At 40.8% G+C, this 10,903-nt stretch overlaps 1 protein-coding gene across 1 annotated transcript in view; it reads right to left on the bottom strand.

The window, feature by feature from the left end:
- The window catches only part of LOC124033072 (leucine-rich repeat-containing protein 4C-like), a 94,789-nt gene extending 88,400 nt beyond the window's left edge, over nt 1-6,389 (bottom strand). The window contains exon 1 of the mRNA XM_046344996.1: nt 5,381-6,389. The gene's annotated coding sequence lies outside the window, so the exon portion shown is untranslated. The remainder of the gene's footprint in view (nt 1-5,380) is intronic.
- Nucleotides 6,390-10,903: the final 4,514 nt, after the last annotated feature.

A 10,903-nucleotide genomic window follows, 5' to 3' on the forward strand; every position in this document is an offset into this window, starting at 1 on the left:
TGCTAACCTCTCAGCATTACAATTACAGGGGAGGTTAGCATTTTAAATCATACCCCCAAGACATGCTAACCTCTCAGCATTACAATTACAGGGGAGGTTAGCATTTTAAATCATACCCCCAAGACATGCTAACCTCTCAGCATTACAATTACAGGGGAGGTTAGCATTTTAAATCATACCCCCAAGACATGCTATCATCTCAGCATTACAATTACAAGGGAGGTTAGCTTTTTTTAATCATAGCCCCAAGACATGCTAATCTCTCACCATTACAATAACTGGGGAAGTTAGTATTTTAAATCATACCCCCAAAACATGCTAACCTCTCAGCATTACAATAACTGGGGAAGTTAGCATGTATTGTATCAGTATTGTAATAGTGTAAAACCTGGTGAGCACCATTTTCTGGTGTAAAACAGAATGGGTCGAGCGTAACACAGCAACCCTATTACTCGTAGACAGACAGGCAAAACAAATCAACAATTTATTTCTTTTTTGTTACAAGCTTCCATTCATCCTGTCACAAGGGGATTTATGGCTGATTAAAGATGAAATCGTTAACTCTGTTACGGTCAACCCTGTTACTTTATTTGGCACTTAATAGGCACTTAATATAGTCATTTTTTATTTAACCTCTTGAGATAGGGAAACTAGTTCTTTAACATAAAAAATGGATACGCCCCCTTTTTTCAATTTTCACCTAAAATGACATACCCAACTCTAGCTGCCTGTAGCTCAGGTCCTGAAGCAAGAATATGCATATTCTTGGTACCATTTGAATGGAAACACTTTGAAGTTTGTGGAAATGTGAAATAGATGTTGGAGAATAACACATTAGATCTGGTAAAAGACAATACAAAGAAAAAACAACATTCTTTTCTATTTTTTGTTGTACCATCATCTTTGAAATTATTATTATTATTATTATTATTATTATTATTATTATTATTATTATTATTATTATTATTATAGAAAGGCCATAATGTATTATTCCAGCCCAGATGTCATTTCGATTTTGGCCACTAGATGGCAGCAGTCTATGTGCAACTTGTTAGACTGATCCGAGGGACCAATTTGAATTCTGTTCAAAATGTTGTATAAAGACTGCCCAAATGTGCCTAGTTTGTTTATTAATAATTCGTCATGTTGAAAATTATGCACTCTCCTCAAACAATAACATGCCATTCTTTCACTGTAATACTACTGTAAATTGCACTGTGCAGTTAGATTAACAAGAATTTAAGCTTTCTGCCAATATCATATATGTCTACGTCCTAGGAAATGTTCTTGTTACTTACAACCTCATGCTAATCCCATTAGCCTACGTTAGCTCAACCGTCCTGTGGAAGGGATACCGATCGCGAAGAAGTTAACAACAGAATGAATGACATTTTTTACGACTGAATGTTAAAATGAGGTGAAAACAAAACTAAATAAATAATCTTAAAGGCATGGACCACAGTATAAGTATGAGACAGTATATTGACTACAGTAGAAGTATGAGGCAGTATATCGACTATAGTAGAAGCATGAGGCAATGCATCAACTACTTTAGAATATGAGGCAGTGTATCAACTACAGTTGAGGTATGAGGCAGTGTATGGACTACAGTAGAAGTATGAGGCAGTGAATTAACTACAGTAGAAGTATGAGGTAGTGTATGGACTACAGTATAAGTGTGAGATAGTGTATTGACTACAGTAGAATATGAGGCAGTGTATCAACTACAGTAGAAGTATGAGGCAATGTATCAACTACAGTAGAAGTATGAGGGCAGGGGATGGACTACATTTTAAGTATGAGGCAGTGTATGGACTACATTCGAAGTATGTGGCAGTGTATGGACTACAGTAGAAGTATGAGGCAGTGTATCGACTACATTAAAAGTATGAGGGCAGGGGATGGACTACAGTAGAAGTATGAGGGCAGGGGATGGACAACAGTAGAAGTATGAGGGCAGGGGATGGACTACAGTAGACGTATGAGGGCAGGGGATGGACAACAGTAGAAGTATGAGGGCAGGGGATGGACTACAGTAGAAGTATGACGGCAGGGGATGGACAACAGTAGAAGTATGAGGGCAGGGGATGGACTACAGTAGGAGTATGAGGGCAGGGGATGGACTACAGTAGAAGTATGAGGGCAGGGGATGGACTACAGTAGAAGTATGAGGGCAGGGGATGGACTACAGTATAAGTATGAGGGCAGGGGATGGACTACAGTAGAAGTATGAGGGCAGGGGATGGACTACAGTAGAAGTATGAGGGCAGGGGATGGACTACAGTAGAAGTATGAGGGCAGGGGATGGACTACAGTAGAAGTATGAGGGCAGGGGATGGACTACAGTAGAAGTATGAGGGCAGGGGATGGACTACAGTAGATGTATGAGGGCAGGGGATGGACTACAGTAGAAGTATGAGGGCAGGGGATGGACAACAGTAGAAGTATGAGGGCAGGGGATGGACTACAGTAGAAGTATGACGGCAGGGGATGGACTACAGTAGAAGTATGAGGGCAGGGGATGGACTACAGTAGAAGTATGAGGGCAGGGGATGGACTACAGTAGAAGTATGAGGGCAGGGGATGGACTACAGTAGAAGTATGAGGCAATGTATGGACTACAGTAGAAGTATGAGGCAGTGTATGGACTACAGTAGAAGTATGAGGCACTGTGTGGACTACAGTAGTAGTATGAAGCAGTGTATGGACTACAGTAGAAGTATGAGGGCAGGGTATGGACTACAGTAGAAGTATGAGGCAGTGTATGGACTACAGTAGAAGTATGAGGGCAGGGGATGGACAACAGTAGAAGTATGAGGGCAGGGGATGGACTACAGTAGAAGTATGAGGGCAGGGGATGGACTACAGTAGAAGTATGAGGCAGGGGATGGACTACATTCGAAGTATGAGGCAGTGTATGGACTACATTCGAAGTATGAGGCAGTGTATGGACTACAGTAGAAGTATGAGACAGTGGAGGCCCATGTGTCTACTTCCTCTTAGTTCAACTCCTCAGTATGAATGAGACATAGCATGGTCATATTGTAATTAGTGCATATATTTTTCTAAACAACATGCAGTATTGTTAGTACAATACTGTAAAAAATACCTTCAGTAAACTGTAGGTAATAGTTACATTCTGACACAGCCCCCCCAGTGTGAATTTAGGCTGAATTTAGCCCCCCCAGTGTGGTCATTTAGCCCCCCATGTACAGTATTATCACTGAACAATGCTGACCGAGATCTTCACAAGCCTCCACTGGAGGACACTGATAGCCCAATGTTAATGAATGACCTTTAAAAGAAAGTTCATCCTCTCAATAACAAATGACTGGGGAAGATTGGCACCACATTATTAGATGGTATCAATCTTTCTGACTCATTTAGGATTGAGGCGTGGACATTTCTCTAAATGAATATCATGTGATCTAGACCACAGAAGGTGTGGAATACCAACTCAGCTCGACCCGAGAACGCTTTTGAGAAATGAGAATATCACACAACATTTATATGAATTTCTATGTCATCCAAACCAAACTCTTGGCAACTCATTCAAGCCAGACCTTGATACTTAATATATTTGAAGTTGCTTAAGGCCAGAAGTCAGTGAGAAACTCAGACTGTGATTTAAGTCGATAAATCAAGGCATTAGACTGTGAAATGTAACATTGTATTGATTCCATGCTCACAGGACCCAACAGACGTGTCACTTCACACCATGAGTGCAATCTGCTTCCATGATTTGCACTGCTAAACATATTCAGTGCTATGGAATAGTAACAGTCAGTTTCAGGTTGAAGTAATTCAAGAAGAAGACCAAACAGCTTCCATCATAGTGATTAGTTGAACATGACTAATTTAAAGTGGTATATTACGCATACAGCAGACATGCCATTATTGAAAGAAATATAAATGGGATTTAAGGTAATGTGTGCCTTTGGCAAAACATGACAGGGGTTTCCTATTACCAGCATGAGACAAAAAGTAAATATCATTCTTCTTGAGCTGCTGGTCTTTTGGCAAATGGTGAATATGCAACAACATGTGAAGAGATAATATACTTCATGCATATTTGAATGAATGTTCTGAAGAAACCGTGTTTACAGTGAGAAACCATTGAAATGAAAGTCCATGCCAATTGAAACATTCATGTTTTCTCAATGCACAGTTGCCTTAAAACCTGCTAATGAACATGACATACAGGTTCATGGTTATTTATAATGAAGAAACTTACATGAACACAGTATTACTATCTAAAGAAATGTGCTTTCATGTTCTGGGGAATATGCGTTCATGCTCGGGTAAATCTATATAGGAGGCCTAACAAGGCATCGCCCTCCAGTATCCTAACGCGGGTAGTATTTTCAGCACCACCTTCCAATGGACAGCTCACATCAACACGTAACTCACCCAAGCGTGACGCCCTGTTGAGGCACCGCAGCTATAATATAACACCCACTATTTAGAATCTGAATCAGCACCAAATTACATAACTCCTGGTTAGACATCATGCTCCTTCTGGTCAACAGTGCTCGGGAATCCGATTGGGGGAAATCAACACTAATGCACCTCCATCACATTCCATTAGCAGCTGTGCCACCGGAAGACCACTGGGGTTGAGACACAAGCAGTCTCATGTGGCCTGACACTCTGCTCGAGTCAATTGCTTTGAACGTCATAAATATCACGGTGGATTTAACATGCACGGATACAGAGTTAGTGGTTATTAGCTAATTGGGGGGCCGAGTCAGTTGAGAGATATATCTCAAAACATCCTAAATCTAAGAAACCCTATTGTAGAACTCACCTGAAGAATTTGGTGGGTCAATCTGGTAGCCCCCGTGCTGCAAATGTGTCATTACTAAGCGGCATGACGAACCACACCTGAGCTGAATATGAATGACCATATGACGTATTCTAGCAACATTGGTATAATGGCTATACAGGGATTTACAGAATCCCGAATCTACCTAAACACACTGTCTCACCAAACGGTTTAGGCCATACCCCATCATTAAATAAATAAAGCCTATTATTACGTATATATTTATCTAACCACTTACTATGTCTCTTTCGGACTCTCTCTCTCTCTCTCTCTCTTAAACACACATGCACATATACACACACGCAAGCGCGCGCGCGAGAGAGAGCTTCACATGGTTTAATTGTGTCTTTAAAAAATGTGAATTAACATCAACTATTGCACATGTAGCCTAAAGCGACATTAATAGCGACATTAGTCTATAGCGGAAAACGGTGTGGTGTTGAACATCCGAATGACCACTCTGTCGTGAAGAGTAGCCGAGATGGATAAGAAAGATTAAAGTGCCTAACTTAATGTAGATATAAGAGGTGAATAAATCAAATAAAAGATACTTACGCATTTTCTCGAAGATATGGGATTGTGCTCAAAATGAAGCAAAAAAATGAAACACACCAGGGCCAAGGTATCCGATTGGATTGGCTGTAAGACCGATGCACAATTCTCACCCATGTGAAAGGATTCGAGGCAACCACACGTAGTCTACATCGACAGTAGCAGAATCAAAAACGTAAGAAAACAAACCTCGAACGCAATAAAAAATATATACAAATGATCAAAAAGAGGTGCATGAAATTGGGATGAATCCACCATTCCTGTGGCCACAGTGGAGAAAACCCGCGGGGTGCCGGTAGCTTTTGACTTTCTATTCCGATGGGGGGAAATGCTGCCGAGTTTGTGAGAGAGCGATAAGTCTGTGGCTATTTCTTCATATAGCCCTTTCCTGTGGAACTGAACGTGGTGCCCTATATATGATTTCTCAGTGAAATTATTCTTGAGCGCACACAGTTAATGCCATAAACCGAGATTGAAATGGACCATCCACATTTCGATTGATGTTCATCCCTTATTGGTGCAGTTCTCTGATAGCCTACTGGAGGATTTGCAGAGGTATAATGTCAGTTATCATAAAGGGTCACATGTCCAGGCAATATTCCCGAACATGATCGATGTAGCAAGCGTAGAATAAAAAAAATATAGAAGTATATGCACGGATGCAGTCGAGGTGTGTACATACATGTCTCAAAAGGACGCAGCCATTCTTATTCGGATGTTCTGATCCAGATTCGTCAATCAGCCGCCCAATGCATCCATAGCCAATCCATCAACTTGATTCCCTGGGAAATAACGCAGAGCCTAATACGCAAACCAATGGCATATGAGCGCGCGGAATGTAGCCTATATGCGCTCTGTATTTACTAAATATCCACCAGAAGCTGGTTTTCGATGCAGTCCGGTAGGCCACCTATTTAACATAAGCGTAACTATTGATAACAATTTTTGCGTTGTCAGGGGGATTTATGGGATCCGTGTAATATCAGCACCATCAATATTCCGTGTGTTCCATATCCACCGGGGAGCCACTGTGTTCTAATCGCTCTTGCGCTTGCTGCAGTCCATGGCTCGAATAGGGAGGGAGCACATGGAATTCATTAGACTGCATGGTCCGAGCTCAGCGATGTAAAAAATACCACAGCCGTGTGTGTGGTATGCTATAGACTGCAACCTCTCTAGTATTCGCCTACAATCCATCGTCTCATTCTACCGACCTTCCATTTGGGTTACATATCTCTGAACTCATTAATTATTGACTGATCAATAGCATTAACACATAAAGGCCAGAGGGAATGGTGTGTGTGTGTGTGTGTGTGTGTGTGTGTGTGTGTGTGTGTGTGTGTGTGTGTGTGTGTGTGTGTGTGTGTGTGTGTGTGTGTGTGTGTGTGTGTGTGTGTGTGTGTGTGTGTGTGTGTGTGTGTGTGTGTGTGTGTGTGTGTGTGTGTGTGTGTGTGTGTGTGTGTGTGTGTGTGTGTGCGCGTGTGTGTGCGTGTGTGTGTGTGTGTGTGTGTTTACTTGATGAGGCAGGGTTGCCACCTACAGGCGTTTGCCCCTCTCAATTCAAATATTGACAATAATCAGTCATTTCACAGGGTGTCCTGCCTAATCAAAATGATACACTTCAGTAGTCTTTAAATCACCTGCATCTGCACCTTTTACATTATAGGTAGTTGCATTTTCAGTGACTTACAAGGATGTCTGAGCACGTAACAGGACGTCCGATTCCGGTGTGACCTCAGACATGTGGCACTTTGTGAGAAGCTTCATAGAAATGAGACGGCAATGACTGTAGGCTGTTTGACTGGATGCATTGTGTAGAGTTGAATGGATCGAGTAGAGGCCAGAGCCATACTTACAACACATGTATTGCTCTGGTCTAGGCCACATGCAATTCAACAGCTCTACGTTGTTATTAGAAACCATTTGGTGCTCATCGTTGCAGTGAAAATGTATCATCGTAACCTGACACAAACACATAGAGAAACAGGCGCAGGCGCGGGCACACGCACACGCGTTCAGGCGATTCAGCACCGACTGAAAAGGACAGCGACGGAATGTGAATGGACAGGGACAGTGGACAGGGACTGTTTTAGGCGCTGCCAGTCTGAGCCTAGAAGCCTGATGTTACATATGCTTTTGCTTTGCTTTTAGTGTTTTGTGTAATTTATGTCTATATAGGTATGTATAGTGTACTAATTGTTTATTGATGTGTTGATGCAGGGCTCATCTGCGAAAGAGATCGTGATCTCAGCATGGTTAGATTAAAATACATGAAAGGGCTGGCAATCTTAAAGAAGGCCTAGTTATGGGAGTAACAGCAACACAGAGGGAAAGTCTTATAGCACCCAGTGTATTGTTATGTTTTCTTAGCCTTACTGATCAATGTCATTTTTCAAAGAGTCCACACAACCGGTTTAAATGGTTAGATTCAGATGTGGCGTACAAGGAAAAGCTGAACACTAGCACACAAACCAACACTATTTAATTTCACCAAGCATTGTATTACACTACACGTCATAAATATACTGTAAGTTGGATTCATCAACACGTGCCGGGAGAGAAGTGTTTAGAACAATGTTAAGGTGGTAATAATTGCACATACTTTCCTTTAATGTAAAACTGATTTTTTTAAATATATAAAGTAAGTCACAGTAATGACGTAATGGTCACATAACCATGAAAGATTAGAACACTTTCATCTTCAGACACGGCGGATTCATTTTGATATATTTTCTGTAATCAGCATTTTATACAGGCTTTGATGAAACATGAATTTAAATTCGGAGAGATGTCTTTGAGAGCCGAAAATAAATCTAAAACTATATCAGTGGGATGGTTGAAGGGAGGGATGGATGAATTGTGACGTTGTAAAAGTGATTAGTTGCAGCAAGTATTCTTCTGAATACATCTAAGTACTGTAGTAGAACACTGTAATAAAAACTACAAGCTACTTCCATGTCAACTGTTTTGCTCCGAATACTTCCATTGATTTAATTACTTGGTCAAATTAAACATCATAGAAATTCCACCTGACATGACAGCCAACATTAAATATTTGGCTCCTACTTTAAACATTTTTTTTTTAAATTAGGTTTTAAATGAGGTTTTAAATGAGGCTTTACGGGTCTTGGCAAAATCCATGCTAGGGTGCCAAAGAACCCACTTTAATGGATCTTCTATGTACTTTATCAAGTGGCAGTGACTGCTTCTAAAGTATTTATAAATAATATGTGTAGTGCTTATGAAGACTTTATGAACGCTCTATAAAGATGTAATACGTGTGGGACCCGAATGGGAATGTGTTCTAGGTCACATCGTGGCATCAAGCACCTAACCTTTTTATTTTGGGGAATTGCTTCGTCAGTTCATCCTTCTATGCGTTATCCAGACAGAAAAAATAAATGGGCAAAATAACATTTCGATTTAGAGCAATAAAGAAATGGAATAAATGAACTGAGCAAACTAGAAACCTTTCACTATATACGTGTAAACATGATTTAAAACCATTTAAATATAGTATATAGAAATGTTGTGGGACTATAGTAGATGAAGAATCGATATTTTTTTAGATTGAGTATTTATTGGGTCATTATGCTAGTGTATTATGTATATTTGTAATAGTGTGTTATATGTGAAAGTGTGTTTGTATTATAAATGGTATTTTAATGTTAAGGACTCTTGGAAGATTAGTCCAAATGTGGACTAAACATGCGACGCTAATGACAAGCCTGGTGCATCATGACCATGTTAAAAGGTCATGAACAGTCAAAATCATGTTTTTCAGGAAATTGATGATATTTTGATGAAAACAGATCGAAGTATGATGACTAAAGTATGAAAAATGACTGTTGCTTCTACATTGATAAAGTTTGATCATAAAGTTACTGGTCCCCTCCCCCATGTCAAACACTTGGATTCATTATTAAGGGGACAAGGTGACATCACCTTGACGCTCATTTTAATACACCAATGGTAACGTGATTCTCTTCCCTAATTTAAATAAGTACGGCCTTGTAACCAATATCGGAGAAGGCATGCCTGCAGAGGGGCGTGGTATATATGGATAGATAGCAACTCTACTGGTTCCCAAATTTTACTGTAGTGTCAGCAAATATAATTCAAAGTTTACCCTCTATTCATCTATGGCAAATATATTTATATGTCACCCCTTTCCTCTGCGTCTGGTGTTAGCACGTTGCTGGCTAGCTAGGTCTTCAGCCAGCATGAAACAAAAGGAGGCGATGGGTCATTCAAAACACAGACGCAGTTGTCAAGTCAACACATCAGTCAGTGGTGCTGTGAACCGCATCACAAGAGACATGCCAAATGGGAGATTCATATAAAATAAACGGATATCATTGATGCAATTTCAATGTTGTTTGAGTTGCTTTGTGTTTCACCAAATTAGCTTGAGATGATTTAACTGTAACACTGCTCACTGCTTGAAATAGGCGTTTCAAAGAGCTGTCAGTCAAGGCGAACTCATGAATATAAGCTCCCCGCCCACTCAGCCTGTCTTTTCAAGCTTCCTGGAAGGTAGCCAAATGTAATTTTCAGAACCTTTAAATACCTGAAGCAGTAAACTGCCAAATAAATTGAAGGACACGGAGGAAAGCGACAAGTGTTAACAAATCCCTGAGGTAAAATGCCTTCCGTTGGTTAATCTCCTTCAGTTTGGCCCACAGCCACTGCACTGTCACACTGCATTTTCTGTTGGCCAATGCATTGTCTGTTTCTTCCTCATTCATCTCTTTCTATATCTGCCTATAGGGAGTTTGGGATCAGCTGTCTTGAAAAAAACAAGTCTCACAGCTTTCTGGGACAAACTTCAAGAGCCAGAAGAAAAAAAAACTTCCAAGGATTTTCCATAGCTACTGTACCAAGGCTGTCCTTCAATTATTAAGATGGCTACCCCCAATGCACTTGTTCTCCCAGCCTTGATTGCATTTTAAGTGGCCACCCCCAACATAAGAGATCCATAAGATGAGGCCCATGCAGAGACTAAAGGCTGAGTCGGCATCAACTCCTCTCCCCGAGTCCCAGCAGAAGACGAACCCGAGCCTTTCAATGCAACGGCAGAGTATGCCTGTCACATCTGGGCTAAATTCTCTTAGGAGGGAGGAGCGATGCGGCGCTATTATCATGTCCCAGGTAATGTGGAGAGTGTCTGCGCCTCCATGTCCCAGAAGTAGGTCGATGCCTATTTCTGTCTGAGTTTGTGGTGGTTTTAAACTATTTAGTGGTTTGAAAGGATGCAAAACCCAGAAAGATAACATAAAAAAACTCTTAAGTGTAGTCTATGAGTCTACAGGACAAAGCAGTCCACTGACCAGTATTGTATGACGTAGAGCTGTCAAGAGTTCATCTGTCACCCTCTGACCTTAGAGAGCCTTTTAATGTCTTCATTTGGTTTGGTCAAGGTGTGATTTGGGGTGGGCATTCTATATTTTGTTATCTATGATTTTGTACTTCTATGTTTTGGCCGGGTATGGTTCTCAATCAGGGACAGCTGTCTATCGTTGTCTC

The sequence above is a fragment of the Oncorhynchus gorbuscha genome, linkage group LG04 (assembly GCF_021184085.1).
Source record: "Oncorhynchus gorbuscha isolate QuinsamMale2020 ecotype Even-year linkage group LG04, OgorEven_v1.0, whole genome shotgun sequence".
NCBI lineage: Eukaryota > Metazoa > Chordata > Actinopteri > Salmoniformes > Salmonidae > Oncorhynchus > Oncorhynchus gorbuscha.